Source organism: Bactrocera tryoni, chromosome 1 (genome assembly GCF_016617805.1).
Source record: "Bactrocera tryoni isolate S06 chromosome 1, CSIRO_BtryS06_freeze2, whole genome shotgun sequence".
In the NCBI taxonomy this organism is placed as follows: domain Eukaryota; kingdom Metazoa; phylum Arthropoda; class Insecta; order Diptera; family Tephritidae; genus Bactrocera; species Bactrocera tryoni.
Window position 1 is genome coordinate 42623503 of NC_052499.1, and position 18651 is coordinate 42642153.

An 18651-nucleotide genomic window follows, 5' to 3' on the forward strand; every position below is an offset into this window, starting at 1 on the left:
ATCTATTTAGAAGATCCCCTTTCGGGAAAAAAATTTTAATGTTAGGTTTACGAAACAATCGTAAGAGACCTTTTTGTAGAGCATTCAATTTCATATAAAACCTTTGAAATGAGATAATTTGCCCACAGTTGGAAGCGAGTTTTGAATTTTTATATATGATGGGAAACTGCAAGGCGTAAGATCGTTAGAAGAGACTTTCTTAGATTCCATTTTTGAAGTACTAAGTTAAAAAAATATTCATTCACCTAAAGATTAGCTTGGATGTGATATTTAATGCTTTTGGCGAATTTATTCAGTGAGTTATCGCACTTTAAGTAGATTTCACCATATAACACAGTAAAGACTATTTTCATGGATCCGATGTGGTGATATAAGTAGATATTTTCTTATATAACGTGTAAAGTAAAATATCCCGAAATTGTGAAAATGATCTCATTAATATGCTTTTTGAAATGAGTTTTATGACGATATACCTTAAACTTATTACAGTGGAGGACCTTAAGGGGCTATAGCAGTGTGACGCGTGAAAAATTAGGCGATTTCCGTGATTATTTTTAAGAGAAAGTTCGCAATTGAATATTTCAAACTTCTTTCAACGTAATAAAATAGTATATTTTCAGCTATATTTTAAGAATTTTTTTTACAAAAATGTTGAAAAATAACGTAGTTATGGGCTGTCTTCGGAGGGGCCAAAAAAAAGTGCCCCAACTGCTGGCGTGATTCCGACCGAATGAGTAGCTCAAACAAAAAAACTTGAAAAGTTTATTAAAGTTAAAGATATTTACTATGCCCACGATCTTTGAAAAATATCAAAAATTAATAAAATGGCGTAATTTTGAAAAAACAAAAATTGTTTTTTTTAGTTAAGAAATGGTTGTTTTTTAATGCCAAATTGACAATTTTCAATCAATCAATAAGATCGTAGGTCGTTGAATAGTAAATGTATTCAGTAATACTCTGTTTTAATTTGAAGTCAATCGGTCAATTTCTCGTTTAGTTGTGACGCTAGCGTTTTTGAAAAATGTCGTTTCGAGAAAAACGCGTAAAAAAAAAGTGTCACACTGATATAGCCCCTTAAGACTTGAAAGTATAATTAATCCTCTCTCGAAGTTTTATTTTAATTCACAAATTCAAATTAAAATATCATTACAATTTACTATTTTTTTACCATTACCTTTTGTTTTCTAATGTTCTTTGCTTTCTAATAGAAGTTTGAGAATTAGACGCTTCATCTATTAGATGGCTAGAAAAGCGATCTGCTGACGCACTGTGCAATCTTCGTCAGACTGAAAGTTCTGCAATGGATCTTAAGTACGTTTAAAGATACAATATAGTGTCTAAAAAAGTCAACAAAATTTTCCACACACATAAAAGATTATAATTCAGAATAAAACTGGGGAAACTTTAGTTCCTTACTTTACTACTTATTTGACTCTATTAATTTAATTAATCTATTAAAATGTAAAATTATCAAAAGCAAGGTCCAATAATGCTCAATAAATCTATTAAACAAATCATAAATCTGTATATACATACATTTGTATATTCGTATATGGAACGTTTCCTACGCACAATTTAGTAAATAATTTTAATGAATCCACAAATCGTCAGGAGCAAATTCAACTATTTTACTGTTGTTGTCACAACGCATGCGTGAGAATTTCCGCAATTACAATATTTGCAATCAAACCGGTGTTTATTCATTTATTTTGTGCCATCATATTTGTTTGTAGCGGATTATTGGTATACCGCAACGCATCGATCGTTTGTGGCTTAATTAAATTTCGCATGCGCTGACATCCTGTTTTGCCTAAAATTTCTATTACCCACACTCGCTTGCCATACGTTGCCTATACGAAATGAAGATGATTGTAAAAAGTTGTATTTTATAAATTTTTGTCCACATTTTCGCGCATCGCCGCGAACTCTGCGACCGAGATACCGAAATGGGAGGCGTTGGTGAGGCAATCGCGCGCGCTTTGGAAAGTTGCGCGACGCTGTGGCGACCACTAAACACCAATGTGTACGCTGATCACCTGCACATCAGCTGGCCTGCAAATTTGTATTCATTTTCGAATCCCGATTTTTTATGATTATTTGCTTTTCATTTGTTTTTATAGCGATAACCATCTGCCGATATCATCAGCTATGTACTTACATACATAAAATGCACCAGTGAATGTGTTACATGGCGTTTGTTTTGTTTGCGAATTTTGAAATGACCGAAGTACTTTGGAACTATTTAAAAACTGTAAAGATTTGGAACAGTATTGGTCTTTACTCTATTGCAATAACCACCCTCAGTGGAGGAAAAACGATTTTCACATCATCTAAGCAGATCATGGGAACCAGCCTTTTGAAGTACCATTTTAAAGCAAGCTTAATATGTTTATATATATATCGGAAGGAATATCGGAAGGAAGGAAGGACAAATAAAGAACTTTGGATGAAGCTATATTTATTTGAAGTATACTTAAGAAATATAACGTAAATGATGATGAAAATACAGAAGACTTAGTTGGCAGTGTACTCGAAGACCGCGGAGAGTCGATTCGGTGTGGTTCACAGCAACTTGGACTGACGTATAAAACGACTTGGTGCACTTTACGTCGAAATCTTAATTAGAAAGCGTACAAGAACTAAAGCCGCACAACCTTCCCAAGTGATATCGTTTCACCCTTGGGCTCTTAAAAAATTCCAAGAAGATCCGACATTTTCGAGCCAAATTTTGTTCCGCGATGTGCCCTATTTCTGGCTCCATGGGGATGTAAAAAAGCAATGTTGCCGAAATTGGACCGAAGAGCAACTTGAAAAGATTTAAGAGCAGTCACTTTATACAGAAAACTACGGTTTGGTGTAGTTTGTGGGCAGTGGAATCATCGGTCCATATTTCTTGAAAAATGATGCCCATGATAACTGACTGTTTGACACCTGAAATTGAAGCTTGGTGAAATTTGGTTTCAGCAAGACGGCGTCACTTCCCACATAACGTATCAATCAATAGATTTATTGCTGCAAGAACACTGCGGTAAGCAGATAATTTCACGTTTTGGGCCGGTCAATTGGGCACCAAGATCGCGTGATATCACACCGTTAGACTTTTTACTGTGGGGACATGTAAAGTCTAAAGTCTGTGCGGACAATGCCAATTACTATACGAATGCTTGAAAGAGTCATCGAAAATTGAACTCAGCGGATGGATCATCTGAGACGTAGCCGCGTCTAATATTTGAAAGATATTATCTTCCTTCGAATGATAATAAACAATCCCCATTATATTTGAAGTTTCTGCGTTTTTTCTTTAAAAATGTAAGAAACCTCGAAAGAGATCGGCCTTTATTATTATTTCTAAGAGAATAAACAAATTGATCAAGTACAATTGTGACATACAAAGTGATTTCCAAAGCAAACAGGACTTAAAAAAAGCAGAGCAAATGGTTTTTTCGGCAAAATCAATTTATTTTATTCAAAATAGTCTCTTTTTGCTTCAATACAGCTTTTTGCACGGTCCAAAAGCATGTCGAACGAGTGTTTTAGCTCGTTGGCCGGTATGGCCGCCAGTATGTTGGTGCAAGCCTTTTGAATGGGCTCTACTTCTGCATAACGCTTTCCTTTCATGGGCAAATGTATTTTTCCGAAAAGGAATAATAAAAGGAAAAGGTTAATGGTTAAAATGTGATTTTTGGTCAAATAATCGTCCTTCGAATGTTGGATTCTGAGCAATTTTTGGTCGTCAGTCAATTTGTGCGGAACGAACCCTGCACACACCTTTACGATGTTTACCTTTAAATGTTCGGTCAAAATGCGTAAATCAATGTTTTGGAGATTTTCAATTCCATTTCCATGAATTTCAATGATGACTTCGGCTGATGAATTTTTGATGAATTCACGCACAGTTTCGATGGAATTTCCGGTGATCACGGATTTTGATTGGCCCACATATCGTCATTTATGTCCTCACGACCACTTTGAAAACGTCGAAACCACTCGTGCACTCTGCTAAGGGATAGCCAATCATCGCCATAAACTTTTTTCATCAATTGATACGTTTCGGTAAAAGTTCTACCAATTGTAAAACAAAATTTAATGTTGGCTCTTTGTTCGAAGCTCATTTTCGCACCGATAACACAAACATACTGACACTTAAAACGCAATAACTTCACTTCCAATCAATGAAATAAATGTCATGAAATTCTCACTGGACAATCGATAAAGATAGCAGATTCTAACGCACCAGTCGATATATAAATGGCGCCACAGGGCGCTGGATTCAAAAAGTCCTGTTTACTTTGGAACGCACCTTGTACATACCATACATATATAACAGTTAACAAATCACTGACGGAGTTGTTGGTCCGAACCTAGAAAAAAAACATGGGTTCCTCTTATTGAGTTTATAAAAGAATGATATTTAAATGTACCGAAACTCGGCCTTGGTGCCTATAATTTCTAAATTATAGAACAATGTCTTCAATTACTAGGTATTTATTACTATATATAACTGATATAAGGACTTCCTATCACAACCTATACCCTTTGTGGCAATTATTCTTGTACTGCGACTGAATGGGGTGGCTCTCGCTGTTCTTATCTCTGCAAAACCTTCCTATAAAAGCCATCTGGCGTTCGGAGATGGAAAACTTATTATACTCTCCAACCCCAAAGCTAATCTACAGTAGAATCATTGGAAATTGTCAAACGAATGTGCTTTCAAAGCTACTCCGCTTTACTGTCATAAGAACGGATATGGATGGAGGCTCCGCTGTCTTTTTTCAAGGCAAGGCAACATTCAGATTAAAAGTCTTAACTAATGCCAGTTATAGCAGCTCTTCGAAGAAGACGCGGAAGAAACGTCTTAATGCTTCTTGACGTCAAGGTTTTGCAAGCTCAAGTCTAAAACGCGGGAATCAAAATTAAACATCTAAAAGGATGGGTTCAAAGGGTCTGGGCATATAGGAAATATCCTTACAAGACTTTTTCTGAATTCTTAAAGAATACCCTATTTATATGGTCAAAGATACGTTCTTCTGAATTTTAGCGTTTTAAAACACAAATGTGCTTACTTACCCTTTGTTTTACTTTATAAACATCTACATATTAAGAGTTTTAGAATTCTAAATATTAAATGATGTTAGTGAGAAAACATAAAACTCAGGAAATGAAGTTTTGACATGTAAAACCTTGTCGCTAACAGATAAGTAAGAGTATTCATTGAGGGACATCACTAAAAGAAGAACCAAAGAGCCAACATTATCGAGATAACAGATATAAAGAGAACTTGATTTAAGGCGAGGAACTTATTCAACCATTAGATTCACTTGAATGAGCACTGTCATCAGTAATAATTGAACTATGCAGAGAAATTAACTTTTTATTAGAAAGAATTATCCCTTCACTACTCCATTTCGTACCATTTTAAAAGTAGTTGAAATACAACTACTAGGTGACTCGTTCCATCAACTAATTCCAAAAATTTGTTATACCAAATCTCTGTTTACGCAGCCCGTTAGTTGCTGTACTTAGTACGCTGCTTGGCCATAAATTTCTACACGCTTGTGCATCTGTCCACGCCGTTCACTTTGTCAATTATTTAGCTTGATCACACAGAAATGCAGAAATAATAGGAAATTTCTGCAAACCCTTGTTTTGTAATTTACTGATTTCTTGCTTGCTGCGTCTGCGCATTCGCTGATTGCCATGCCACAGCAACCGATTCGTTTTGGCGAACTGCAGCATTTTTCAAAATCTCATCTCGAAAGATACCCATTGGCAGTGCACTTGCTGCTTGTTGTTGTTGTTTTATGTTACTGTGGTTTTGAACACTGTTTTTTGAAATATTAGCAGTTTTCGTTTCCTCGTTGCATCTGCTTAAACGCATGCATATTTAGCAGCAACCACATGTACACTAACACATACGCACGTACGCGCAACGAATTTTGATTTTCGGTGACATCACTAATTTTTGTCGCATCATTTGGTATTTTGCCTTTTTGCAACATTCGCCAACTACATGTAATTTACGTGTGCTCCACACACACACATGCACATTTAGATGCTTTCATAAATGCCCATAGCGGCACGCATGACACGTTGTTGCACATGCAACTGCAACACGATGGCCTGCAGCTGGCGCAGCGAGCCACAAAAAATGTCTACCTAAATTACCTAAATAGCTTGTATCTATTTATCTGTTCGGCTATTTCTACACGATTACATGCCTGCCTGCGTATTTATGCATTTTTGATTGCACAAATCCCAATTGGGCGGCGGACAAATGCCGCTATTGCCTTTTGCCAGTCACACAGATTGATCAATTGCCAACATTTTTGTTTTGGTCCATGACGCAGTGGCTTTCGGGCAACCAATGACTGGTGCATTTGGTTATTGTTTGCATTGGGCTGCTTTCAATTAGAGTTTTTATTGATTTGCAATGAGCGTATGAAAGTGAAAGAAAACAAACAAATCAATTAAGTGCGTCTATTTACTTACCTAACGGTATAAATAAGCAAGTAATTTGAGGAATTCATATTTGCCTAACTTTATAAGGTTTTTCATTTTGCACATTTTCATTTTACAACTTTGTGGTATTAGCAGGTGCATTGTTGTGATGTGCGCTCTCCGGCTCAAGAAAGCTGGGTATGTGTGGCGCCTCGAACAAGGACACGCCGAAATTATCTCCTCCGTCAGCTGCATTCCTCAAAACTTGGATAACTGCATGACAGAGGCTACTCGTGGCGGCTTTTTCACTACTCACATACCGAGAAGAGCCGCAGTAAGATTTTTCATATATGAGTCGGAGGTAGCCGGGATGAAAATTTCAGGGAAGTTATTCTGTAAGAAGATCTCCGTCAATCTTAGATTTAGGGTAGCCAACTAATGTAGTGTTTTTCAGAGAGAAGTGACTGCTATTAAGGTAGCTGTAGACGTACTGCTAAAAAGTGCAGATTCTCTCAGGAAGGTGCGCATTTTCTCCGACAGCATAGTGGCAATACTAGCGCTAGGCTCGACACGTTGTGCTTTCAAAGCTAGTTAAGAGGAGTATGTCCTTACTAGTAATAGCATCAAGCTACTTTATCATTAGATTCGTTTGGGTGCCTGGTCACAAAGGAATTGCTGGGAACTGCAAAGCCGAGGAGCCAGCCACAGCTGTTACCATGCTCACATCAGAATGAGTTTGAGTTAAATTCCCATCTGCGTTCTTGCGCTGGACGAATGATTTTTATGTGTGATTTACAAACGCTGGGTGACGGCCCGCAGCTGTGCGACTGCTAGATCCTTTTGGACTAGAGTAGAACGCACGAGATGCACCGAACTCATTGCCCTTAGAAAAATTCATCGTTCTAAGCTGCTCAAGTTAGATCCCAGTTAGGTTTGACCTCTTGACCTTTCCTAAGATATTTAAGCTAAGATATCTTGATGAAACTGGGTATTATTATAGATATGCGGAATCGAAATAATGCAACGCCTATAAAACACTATTAACCAAGAAATTATAACCGCAAGTATAATTTGTTATAACGATTTCAATGAAGCTGTGAGTAGTTTCAAATTTTCGAAAAAGCTGGCGTAGCCCTGGCCCCATGGCCCAAATTGCTCAGAACAATTATTGTCTGTACTTCCTCCGACTGGCAAAAAATTGCGGAATCGGATTATACCCCCGCCTACTCCTAATAGCAAAGAAACTAATCTAAAAATTCCATTTAAAGTTGATACACAACAGTCTGTTAAAATTCGTATATTTCCCTATGAAAATGGGCGAAATCGGACAAAAATAATCCTACTTCTTCTCTTTTGTACAAAGAGAGGTCTTAGGGCATGAATTCAAATTGTCGAAATTGGATCGTAAATTTTCAAAGCCCAAATATTTGATCCAGATATTCAAACCACCGTGCCTATAGCTGCTATTTTACCTTTAAGCCTTCAAGATATCCTTTCCTGACTATAATGTGCCCTTGTACCAAAGAGAGGGAAAATTGGGTCAACATTTTCTCTATCCCTCGTATACTTCATATATAGATTTCCGAATCTAAAGTTGATTTTGTACTGTATATATCAGTCAACATGTTATAATGGGTTGTCAAAAAAGTCTTGCGGTATTTTTATTGAATTTTTTTTATTGAAATTGAAATGAATTTTTGATGACTCATGCCCAGCTCTTGACCGATGCTACGGCTGCTACTATGCCGGTCTCTTTCGACCAATTCAGCGATTTTGCGGTGGAAATGGAAACTGTATCGGGTCCATAAATGCACAAACTTTATTGGCGGCTTGAGATGCATTTTTGCCTTTATCGTAGTAGTATTGTAAAATATGCCGTATTTTCTCTCTATTTTGCTCCATGTTTGCGACGCTATAACTCACGAACGACTTAAAAGAAACGACAATCAATCAAACACGTGTTAGCGTGTGAAATGACCTTTCCAAAAAAGCATGACCCGATGCGACGAATAAAACTAGAACTACGCGCTTTCAACGCCAACTAGCGAAAATACCGCAAGACTTTTTTGACAACCTAATATATGTATCTTGCATATTTTATTGATATTCGATTTTCTGGTTGAGTTTAATATCCCCAATATATTAAATGTAGCCACTTTGGTTGAATTTGTAGAGTATCGCTAATACATTGGGAAATGTTGCAGAGTTCAGAGGGTGAATAAAAATCTTGGTTCGTTCCGGTTAGGTACCCGACTGCCGCGGAAATGGAATCGAACCCTGCCCTGCGTAAAATAGTTAGCCGACGTTAGCCCTAAACATCTTCACATCCATTAACCTATTGCTAAACCGAGGTGTTCAATATTGGTTGCAAATGAAAATTATGTTGAACCCCAATAGCTTTGTTTACTTTGAAAATATTAAGTGATGGCATACCCTTTCTAAGAAGACAACAACTCATTTTAACAATCTAACACAAAATATCGCATCGTTAAACTATTCTCAACAGCCAATCCTCAGAAAAAAGGCGGCGAGTGCTGACACGTGCTGGTTAACAAATAAAAGCGCAAGCAAAATTATTCGGTTAGGCATACAAATTAAAATACATCAATATTTCGTGGAGGTGCCAACGGCAACGATGTCAAGTAACAAGAGGAAAAAAGACAGAGTATGTAAACAAAATGTGAACACTAAGCCATGGATGATGGCCCCACAGCAGTCGCAGTGGCAAAGCTTCATTGTGAGACCAATGCCGGCGGCAGCAAATCCTCACACCCTCTCGGCCGGAGCAACAATTCAATAGACAATAAAAATCTACAATTTTTGCCATCCTGCTTGGCAACATGTTACGTCTTTCAAGCCAAAGAAAAGCAAGAAGACAAAAAAGCAAAAACCAAACGATGCCGCCTCTCTGCATCTGTCGCGGCAGCAATAATGTGTCGGCATGCCTTGACTTGCCTATATCGCGTCGCAAGTGTTGAAGTGCGCTTGTATTTAAGTCCATGTGCTTGGTGCACCCGCAACCGCCTTTCTAGTTGGTTTCCTGAAATTACTCGTGGTGGCATCTTCACCTCGATCGCCGTGCAGGGCGGTAGGCGGACCGAAAAGTGAATGGCGGCAGCATTTGTGGAGCGTGTGCCACGCAATTTTGCTACAGCTACAATTACAATCGCGCCGGTAGCGGAGGGGTGCAGTAATGCGGATTTACGGCTTTCAAGTTGCCACACGTTGCATGCTACCGCGCTAATGCGTTGATTTACGCTGATGTTGAGGTTACACCAAAACGCACCGCACCATCATTGATCTGGTCAACGGCGACATAGAAGCGCTCAATGGCCTCTTTAGCGGTTTATTAGTTAATACGCACAGGCCAAAGCTATTTGTGCCAAAGTATGTATGAGTGCGTCGAAAAAGTAAACGGTAAATAGATGAAAACAATCTATAGAAAACTAATAAACCAACTACCGTGCAGATTTTATGTCTAAATTAGAGTCTAATGTCGTTTTGTTGAATTTTTACCGCCTTTAGCTAAATATTAATTGGTGAATGGTGGAAGAGATTTTATTGTTGCTCAAATTGTGCTGAGCGCTTCTTCACATATTTGCAATGTAGCTTGGTCTGGAGTGGCTATATCATAACATCTCTAAAATGATATCTTAGGTCTAGTAAGAAGAAATAAGTTTTTTGAATTAATTTTGTGTTATTAACTGTATTTAGAATGATCCGATTTAGGTCATTTAGGTCCATTTTGTTGGATAAACATGTTGTTTTCATAATGCCTACTATTTTATGGAAAAATCTCGTACCTTTTGAAAAAAACTAGGAATTTCGATTTTCGCGAATTTCGCAAAAGTGGTTATTTATGAGTTCAGATAGCCAAAATAGAGTTAGGTAAACCTAAATGAGATAAAAATAAATCATACCAATACCCAGCTTCCATTTAAAAGTACTATTTTAAACTACTTGCATAAAGAAAGCATGCCAGCCGCCCAGCCAATCATACCAGAAATAGGTAAAATGGGGTTATCCAAGAGGTACTTTTTTCAATAGCCTTTTTTTGACAGACCAATCATGTTGTCATGTTATTTTTGTTCAGTATTGTCTGGCATTTCATCGTAGAAAGACTTACGCCTGAACAACGTTAACAAATCGTTCAACTTTATAAAAATTTGCGTTCTCTAAAAAATGTGTGTTCGTGCGCTTCACTCAACATATGGTGAACGTAATCGACCTACGAAAACCGTGGACAGTCGATTCGGCGCCTTTCGCAGCAACTGGGACTGACGAATGGAACGACTTAGTGAATTTTACTTTGAGATCTTAAATTGAAAGCGTACAAGATACAGCTTGTGCAAGAGCTGAAGCGGCTCGACCTTCCCAAGTGACATCGCTTCGCTCTATGGGACCTGGAAAAGTTTCAAGAAGATATGACGTTTCCGAGCCAAATTTTTTAAAACGATGCGGCCCATTTCTGGATCAATGGGTATGTAAACAAGCAAAATTGGCGCATTTGGAAAGAGATTCAAGAGCTGCCATTTTATCCGGAAAAAACAACGGTTTAGTGTGGTTTTCGGGCCGGTGGAATCATCGGTCCACGTTTCTTCAAAAATGATGCCGGTGAGAAGATAACCGTCAAAGGCAACCGTTATCGTGCCATAATAACCAACTATTTGATGCCAAAAATTGAAGCTCGTGATCTCGGCGACATTTGGTTTCAACAAAGCGCCACTTCCCACAAATTGCACCAAGCTTTGGAGTTACTTAAAGAAGACCTCGGTGAGCAGATAATTTTACTTTTTGGGCCGGTCGATTGGCCATCAAGATCGTGTGATGTCACATCGTTAGGCTTTATCCTGCGGGGATATGCAAAATCTAAAGTCTATGTGGACAATCCCGCTTCATTTCTGGTCTTGGAGCAAAACATCGCGCTTGTCGTTCATCAGTTACCAGTCGATGGAACATTTGAGACGTAGCCACGGCCAACGTTTGATAGAGATAGTGTTAAAAAAATAAATGCCAAAAAATGTTCTTTCGATTAATAATAAACATTTCCCATTAAATTTGAAATTTCTGTGCTTTTTCTTCAAAAGAGTAGGTAATCTGGAAATGGGTTTCCCTTTACTTATAATGATTTACGTTATTTTAAAAAGTTTCATGCCGAATATGTCGGTCAGTGAGTATCTTAATTATTAATACAATCAAATTCTACCCTTTCTCTGCCCTTAATATGAGCCATAAAATTTCCGTCTCTTCACCTATATTTAAGTCGTTGAATAAAACAAAATGGACAAGTTTTCTTAAAACTTATGTGGTTTACCACTGTGACTAAGTGAGTATATGACCTTCAATATAAGTTAATAAGATACCAAATTTGATTGTTATCAATATTCCATTCCTATCTTGCATCTATAATTTATTTTGTTGACAAGAAGTGGTTGAAATAACAATTCCTTAACGGATTCAAAACTTTAACCAGTAGGCGTTCGTACACCTTTTCTATAACCAAAAGCTGTATAAAACGATAAACATTTTAGATTTGTTTAAATTGGTGTAAAACGCTTTTCGTCCATGACTACTCGTAATCCTGTGAACAATCTACAAAGGATGTAAGAGCACAGATACTTTGTACGATTTGACAGTACTTAGAAAAAGTTTGCTTAAATTTTTTGCTTTAGTCAAACCTGCAATCATATTCATTTTATTCCAGAAATTTTTACTCACGGGCCAGCAGTCTAACCGATTGCGTGCTGCATCGAGTGCCAAACTTTCGACGCTTTCAATGACAAACGCCTCAGCCATTCGGTTGCCATCGTGCTGACTCTGCCTGCAGTTGATCCACGTGCCTTCCATTGTTGCAGAAGCCTTTGTTATCCTGCGCTGTTGCTAAAGTTTTCATTGTCTGTCAGCTTGATGTGACGAAAAATAGGCAGCACCGACCTTAAAGTTCGCCTGTCCGCCGGCTTGCTTATTTAGTGAAGCTTACCAGTTGAAAATTAAATAAATTTTTCTTCTTTAAAAATTTTTTAACCTTCACTACGAAATTATACATATGTAATATGGTACTATAAAAGACGTGTACGCAAATTTTTTATAATGAGAACTATTTTGTGAATATATACAAGAACTGTCGCAAAAGAAACAGAACTTTTTAAATATAACTGTTTCTGGTGGCGCCACCTATTAGTGGGTAAATGAAATAAAAAATTTGATCTCTTGTTGGCATTTCGTAAAAATTTTAAGACAGTTGGATAACTACAATCGATGTTATCGATCAAAAAGTGACAGCAGCTTTTGGTCATCGGTCGTAAAATGCAAAGAGCAAATATTGAATTTTGTTTTAAACTTGGGAAAACGTTTACTGAAACATTTCAAATGATGAAAAAAGTTTATGGTGATCAGTGCCTATCCCGTACCAATGTGCATGAGTGGTTTAAGCGATTCCAAGAAGGTCGTGAGAACCTCTGTGACGATCAGAAGTCGGTCGTCTTCCGAAGTCAAAAATAAAGACAATGCTAATTTGTTTTTACTATTCCGAGGGTATTGTACACCGAGAGTCCGCCCCACCTGGCCAAACGATTAATGCTGTGTTTTACCTTGGTGTTATGAAGCGTCTTTTGTCACGCATTCGTCTTGCTCGACCACAATACCGTGAGGCAGGGTCCTGGCGCCTGTTGCACGATAATGCGCCGTGTCATCGGTCGACGCTTGTCACTGATTTTTTGACAAAAAACTCCATATTAACCATTAATCACTCACCCTGCTCACCTGATCTGGCACCCTGTGATTTTTACCTATTTGGAAAACTTCATTTGCCCATGAAAGGACACTGGTTTCAGGACATTTCAGCTATCCAAAAGGCGACGACCGATATTCTCAAGACACTCATTTGAAATGCTAATTGACCGGGCTAAACGCAGTATCGAAGCACAAGGAAACTACTTTGAATAAAAAAATATAACTTTTGAAAAATATTAATTTTTTGTTGTTTTTTTTAACTGTCCTGTTTCTTTTGCGACAGACCTTGTATATATCCCATATACTCTTAGAAACAAATTGATAAGTATCTTATAACATTAGTTATATATGGTACATATATCGACTTTAAAGCGTTCGAAAACTTTTTGATAGCATAAGAAACTGTAATATGATAAAATTATTCTGCAACTCTCTAGCCTGGGTTTTTGCGAAAGTGAATATAATAGGTAAAGAGAAAGCGAACCAAGTCAGCGTTACTTCTCTGTAAATACGGGGCATACACGTTAAAAGTTGATATTCGTTGGAGACTGACGAACAGAACAAACAACTGGTATCAATCAATGAAAGGTATTCTCAAACACTCTCTTTACATATAAATCGTTTGATCGTAGTTATGCTCGCAATTATATTATTAACATTAAGTATTATCATGTTAGAAATGCCTTCTTGTTCTTATCAAATTTTCAACTCCCAAAGGCTAACGGATTTTATGTGTAATGTAATGAAATTTGTCTTCTCCAACTTTGCCTCTCGAAGTCGAACCGTGTTTTTTGTGATAGTGAGCACCTAAATCCATTCTACAACGGCCTCCATTTTATAATGACTCGTCAATATTGGAAAGTTTATAATATTAATTCTAGCGTTAAGACTTAGATAGTATAATTATAACTTATGTATTTGAAACTTATAAATTATCAATGTCCTTGGCGATCTTTGATATCATACTTTAGTTCAGCCATCTTGTGGCTAACACAAATTTACTATCAGCTCAGTGGATTTATGAGAAAGTGTCAGCTCCCAATTGTTTAAACCTTAGAATAATCGATAAGGAAGAAGATGTTTCCATCTCGTCTTCTGCAGCTGGCAGCCTGTAATATTCTCAACTTTACAACAGGCAATAAACGGTTAAACTGTTAGAACTCCTACAACTAAGGAAAGGTTCGCCTTACTTAAGGCAAAGAGCTTACTGGATCTTTGACGATCGATCTTGAGCCAAAAGAATCTTGTGACAGCGCATGAACGGATGATAGCCCGGCGCTGGCCAATCTTCCGCGAAACTCAACTATACAGTAGGACACAAGAAGAGTTGGGCACCCAGCCGTTCCCATTCTTCTAATATTACTAATAGCGAAGGTTCCTTTCCAGCTCGTGCTTTACAGTTACGTGCGGCACGCATACTAGTCTTATCACAAAGTTTCTAAATTCCATTTCGTGTTTGCAAAGTTAGGTATTGCTTAACCAGCTCTGAAGGCACGGTTAGTGAGTTTAAGGCTAGTGTCCCTGCTCTACTATCAGAGTGGATCGTCACTTCTCTGAAGGAGGCTGCGCTACTGAATTTTACCTATTCGCAACTCTCTACAAGCTATCTGATCAAAAAAATTTCCTGGAGTTTGGTTTGACGATTTCATGAGCCAAAGATCCGATATGAAGTCAAAACGTGCAAAATTTCCGAATGTTCAGACAAATGTCCATTTGAAACCCAGAATTTCTAAGTATAATAGTAACTTTTACGGTAGGTGTACATCCGGTATTACCCATATTATTATGGTATAGTTGGAGTGGACCTTAGTGCACCACTCATGCTGATAAACGCTGCTCGATGAACGCTCTCAAGCTTACGGTCCTCCACAGAATATAATGGACTTGTAGTTGAATCATAGGACTACTTTTCGTTAGAGATCCGACCTTATACCAGTTGCTCCTCGGCAAAAGTACAAGACAATCAATGTCTTTCTTGTTTTCTCCTCGAGCTATCAAAACTTTCTGTCTAGAGCGATCACCAAATCGAATATTGCCATATATGTATATACTTTAGTTTGTTACATTTTTATACTTGCTACGGAGTATTATAGTTTTTTTCACCTAACGGTTGTACGTTTCACCTAAAACTAACCGAGATAAACGTAGGGTTATATATATATAAATGATCAGCATTACGAGAAGAGTTGAAATCGGGTTGACTGTCTGTCTGTTCGTCCGTCCGTACGTCCGTGCTAGTTGTAAATTGAGTAATAATTGAAATATCTCGATGAAACTTGGTATGTGGGTTCCTTAGTACAAAAAAATTTCGAGCTCGTAGATTGGTGTAATCGGATCACTGCCATGCCTACAAATCGCCATTAACCAAAAAGTGCCATAACTAAGCACTAAATTAAAACATAAAGCTATAATTTGTGGGCAAAAATCTTGAAAAGGTTGGCGTGGCCCCGTCCTTTAACAAGTTGAATGTACATATCTCCCAAACCACTCAAGCTACAGCCGCCAAATTTGCTAAGTACGAATCTTATAAGAACTTCTACCGACAGTGTGAAAATAGATGAAATCGGAGGATAACCCCATTCCCTCCCCATATAACGGTACTTTTACAAACTACTAAAAGCGCGATAAATCAATAATTAAACACGTCAAAGACATTAAATTTTACCACCGAGATGGTATGAGAAAGCCTTATGGGAGCTGGTGGGAAAATTGGACTATGGTGAAATCCCATATCTCGACACCTGACAAATCAATTTCTACAAAATTTACACCCGAACTTAGCCCTTCCTTCCAAGTTTTACTTAGAGTTTTTTTTATTTCATACCCAACAAATCCAGACCAGAACCCGAATTTTTTGACAAAAGTAAAGAAATTCGAACATTTTCCATAAATATGGTACCTGATATGTCTGTATAATACCGATTTATAACTTTGAATCATTATTATTTAATTATATTTAATTACTAAGTAATTTTTTTCAATTAAATTCGAAAGTTTTCTTGGACATATTGTTCTATACCCAGTATTCAATAATATAAACAAAATCCTAAGAGTTGGTAACGGTATCTAGTAAAGTCATTATGTGGCATAGAACGATTTTGCTAATTTTACAGCGGCTATATTGTCATAGAAGTGAAAAGTTTCATAAACCCTACTCTTTGAGTGGTCTTAACAACAAAAGCGGTTTACAAGATAATATTATTAGAAGTGAAGAGAACCAACATGTTCTTACGTTCTCGAAACCGTTTATAAGAAACTCTGCAAATTTATTATCAAATTGCATTTAGCAATTAATAAAACTTCAACTAAAGATGATTTACAAATTGTATACCAATAAGACACCGACTGATTTATGAAAGTTTCCAACACTTCCAGCGGAAACATAGAACAAAGGCCGAAAGTAATACCGAATTTAGAGGTTATCTCAAGATACAATTTGTAAAACTTAATAAAGCTTAACTTTTTTAAATTGCGCTGATATCGTTGAAAGGATCCTGGTAGAACTTATACTTTATAAAAAAAAGCAAAGCCTTGATTGTAATAGTTGTAATGGGAAGTTCAATATAAATATGGTTTACCCATTACTTTATGATAATAATTTTCGACGCCGTTGAACTCTGGCCGCAATCAAGGTATATGTTGTTGGTTTTGAAAGCTTGTTATACAAGCAATAACAACAAAGTTTTACGTTTCGATGAGGTGTTCGGTATTTTATTGGCTGCATTTATTGAAACTCTCCGCGTGCCGACAAAACTGTCACTATCCGAAATAATAATATGCACGTGCGGTGCCACGAAATATGCGCTTTGCCAAACTTTGCTGGCCAACAACACTAATATGCACATATTTACACACCCAAGAACTTGAATAACATGAGCACAGTTTATTTCCAAACAAGTGCAGCGCATGCAATGTAAATAAGTATGCATGTAGTGGTGAGCAGCCACCACCCACTGCGTCACTTGCACTCACCAAGCACAATGGATGGCAGTAAACAAAATTGCGCGGCAAAAGATTGCCACAGCTGCATAATGTAACTGAAGAATTAAAATGTATAAGCGCTTAAGTGCAAGTGGCGTTGCATATATGCAGATGTGCAACACGAAGTTCAAAGCGAGGTAGCAAATAACTTGTAAATTACTTTCTGCGGTACCACACGTACATATATATTAAATATTTCCATTGAAACATATACTGTGAGCGTCAAAAATAAGTAAACAGCAGTTTTATCAATATTAAAGTGTTTATAACAACGCAGCAACAATAAAAAGTTGTATTACAGAATTCAAGGCTTATATTATAAGAGTTTAACTTAGTATAAATAATAAACAAAAACTAAACACAGCTAAAAATAATTCACATAAATTAAAAATTCTCTCATTTTTTCGCGTCAAAAAAAAGTAAACAGAGTTCTGTAAAGTTAAAATCTATGTACGTAAACTAAATTAATATTTATTCTAGTATTTTGTTTACTTTCCTTTGGACTTCTGGACATCACTTACTCTTCTGGGCATGTATTCTGCAATTTTTTTTTTGTAAATTCTGGGGAGATTTTGCTCCATTCTTCAATCAAAGCCTAATTTAGGTCGTCCTTGCTTGAAATGTCTTTCTGCCTGATTTTTCGGTCAAGGTGCTCGTACAGATGCTGGATATTATTAATGTCTGGGGTCTGAGGAGGGTTATCCAGAGTTTTGGTGTTTGATATAACAGCCACTCACTAACAAATTTGGACTTGTGTTTAGGATCGTTGTCCTGTTGAAAGATCCAGTCTCCTGATAGGCCTAATTTTTCAATGCTTTGAGCAACATTTTTTTTTTTTAAATGTTGAAATAATCCAATGTGTTAATCGTGGGCTCAATAAAAACCAAATTCGCAACATCAGATGCTGCCATACAACCCCAGACCATAAGCGATCCTCCACCGTGCTTTACGGTGTGGGTAACAAACTTATCAGTAAAGGCTTTATTTTTGGATCTCCAAATTTTGGGAGACTTTTTCGATTCAAATATTTCGAATTTGCTTTTGTCTGCATAAAAAATGTTTTCCCAGAAATTTTCAGCCTGATTTGTATACTTTTTTGAAAATTCCAAGTTCATCTGTTATTCGTCTTTGATGTATAGGCCATTCGGCGTGGTGCTCGTCCATGCAAACCGCTTTTGTGCAAAGTTATCCTGATTGTACTGGCACTTACTGGTTTACCCGATGTCTCCGCTATATCTTTTGATATCTGAGCATCGTTTGAAGCTAGATTTGTTTTTACTTCCCGTACTATTTATCGCGCTTCAGTGTCAGTAAGGCGCTTTGGTCGTCTCGGCCGTGACAAATTTTCAACAGTCTGATGTGTACCATGTTTATCAATAATTTTTTTATTGTGCAATAGTGTCTTCCAACTATTTCTCCAATTTCGCGCAAAGATTTATCTTTTTTATGCAAGTCTAGTATGAGTTTTCAACCGTTTCAGTGGTCGTTCGCTTACCCATT

At 37.3% G+C, this 18651-nt stretch overlaps 1 protein-coding gene across 1 annotated transcript in view; it reads right to left on the bottom strand.

Moving 5' to 3' along the window:
• The window catches only part of LOC120768043 (RYamide receptor), a 368160-nt gene that overhangs the window by 121473 nt on the left and 228036 nt on the right, over positions 1 to 18651 (bottom strand). The gene's annotated exons all lie outside the window — the stretch shown is intronic.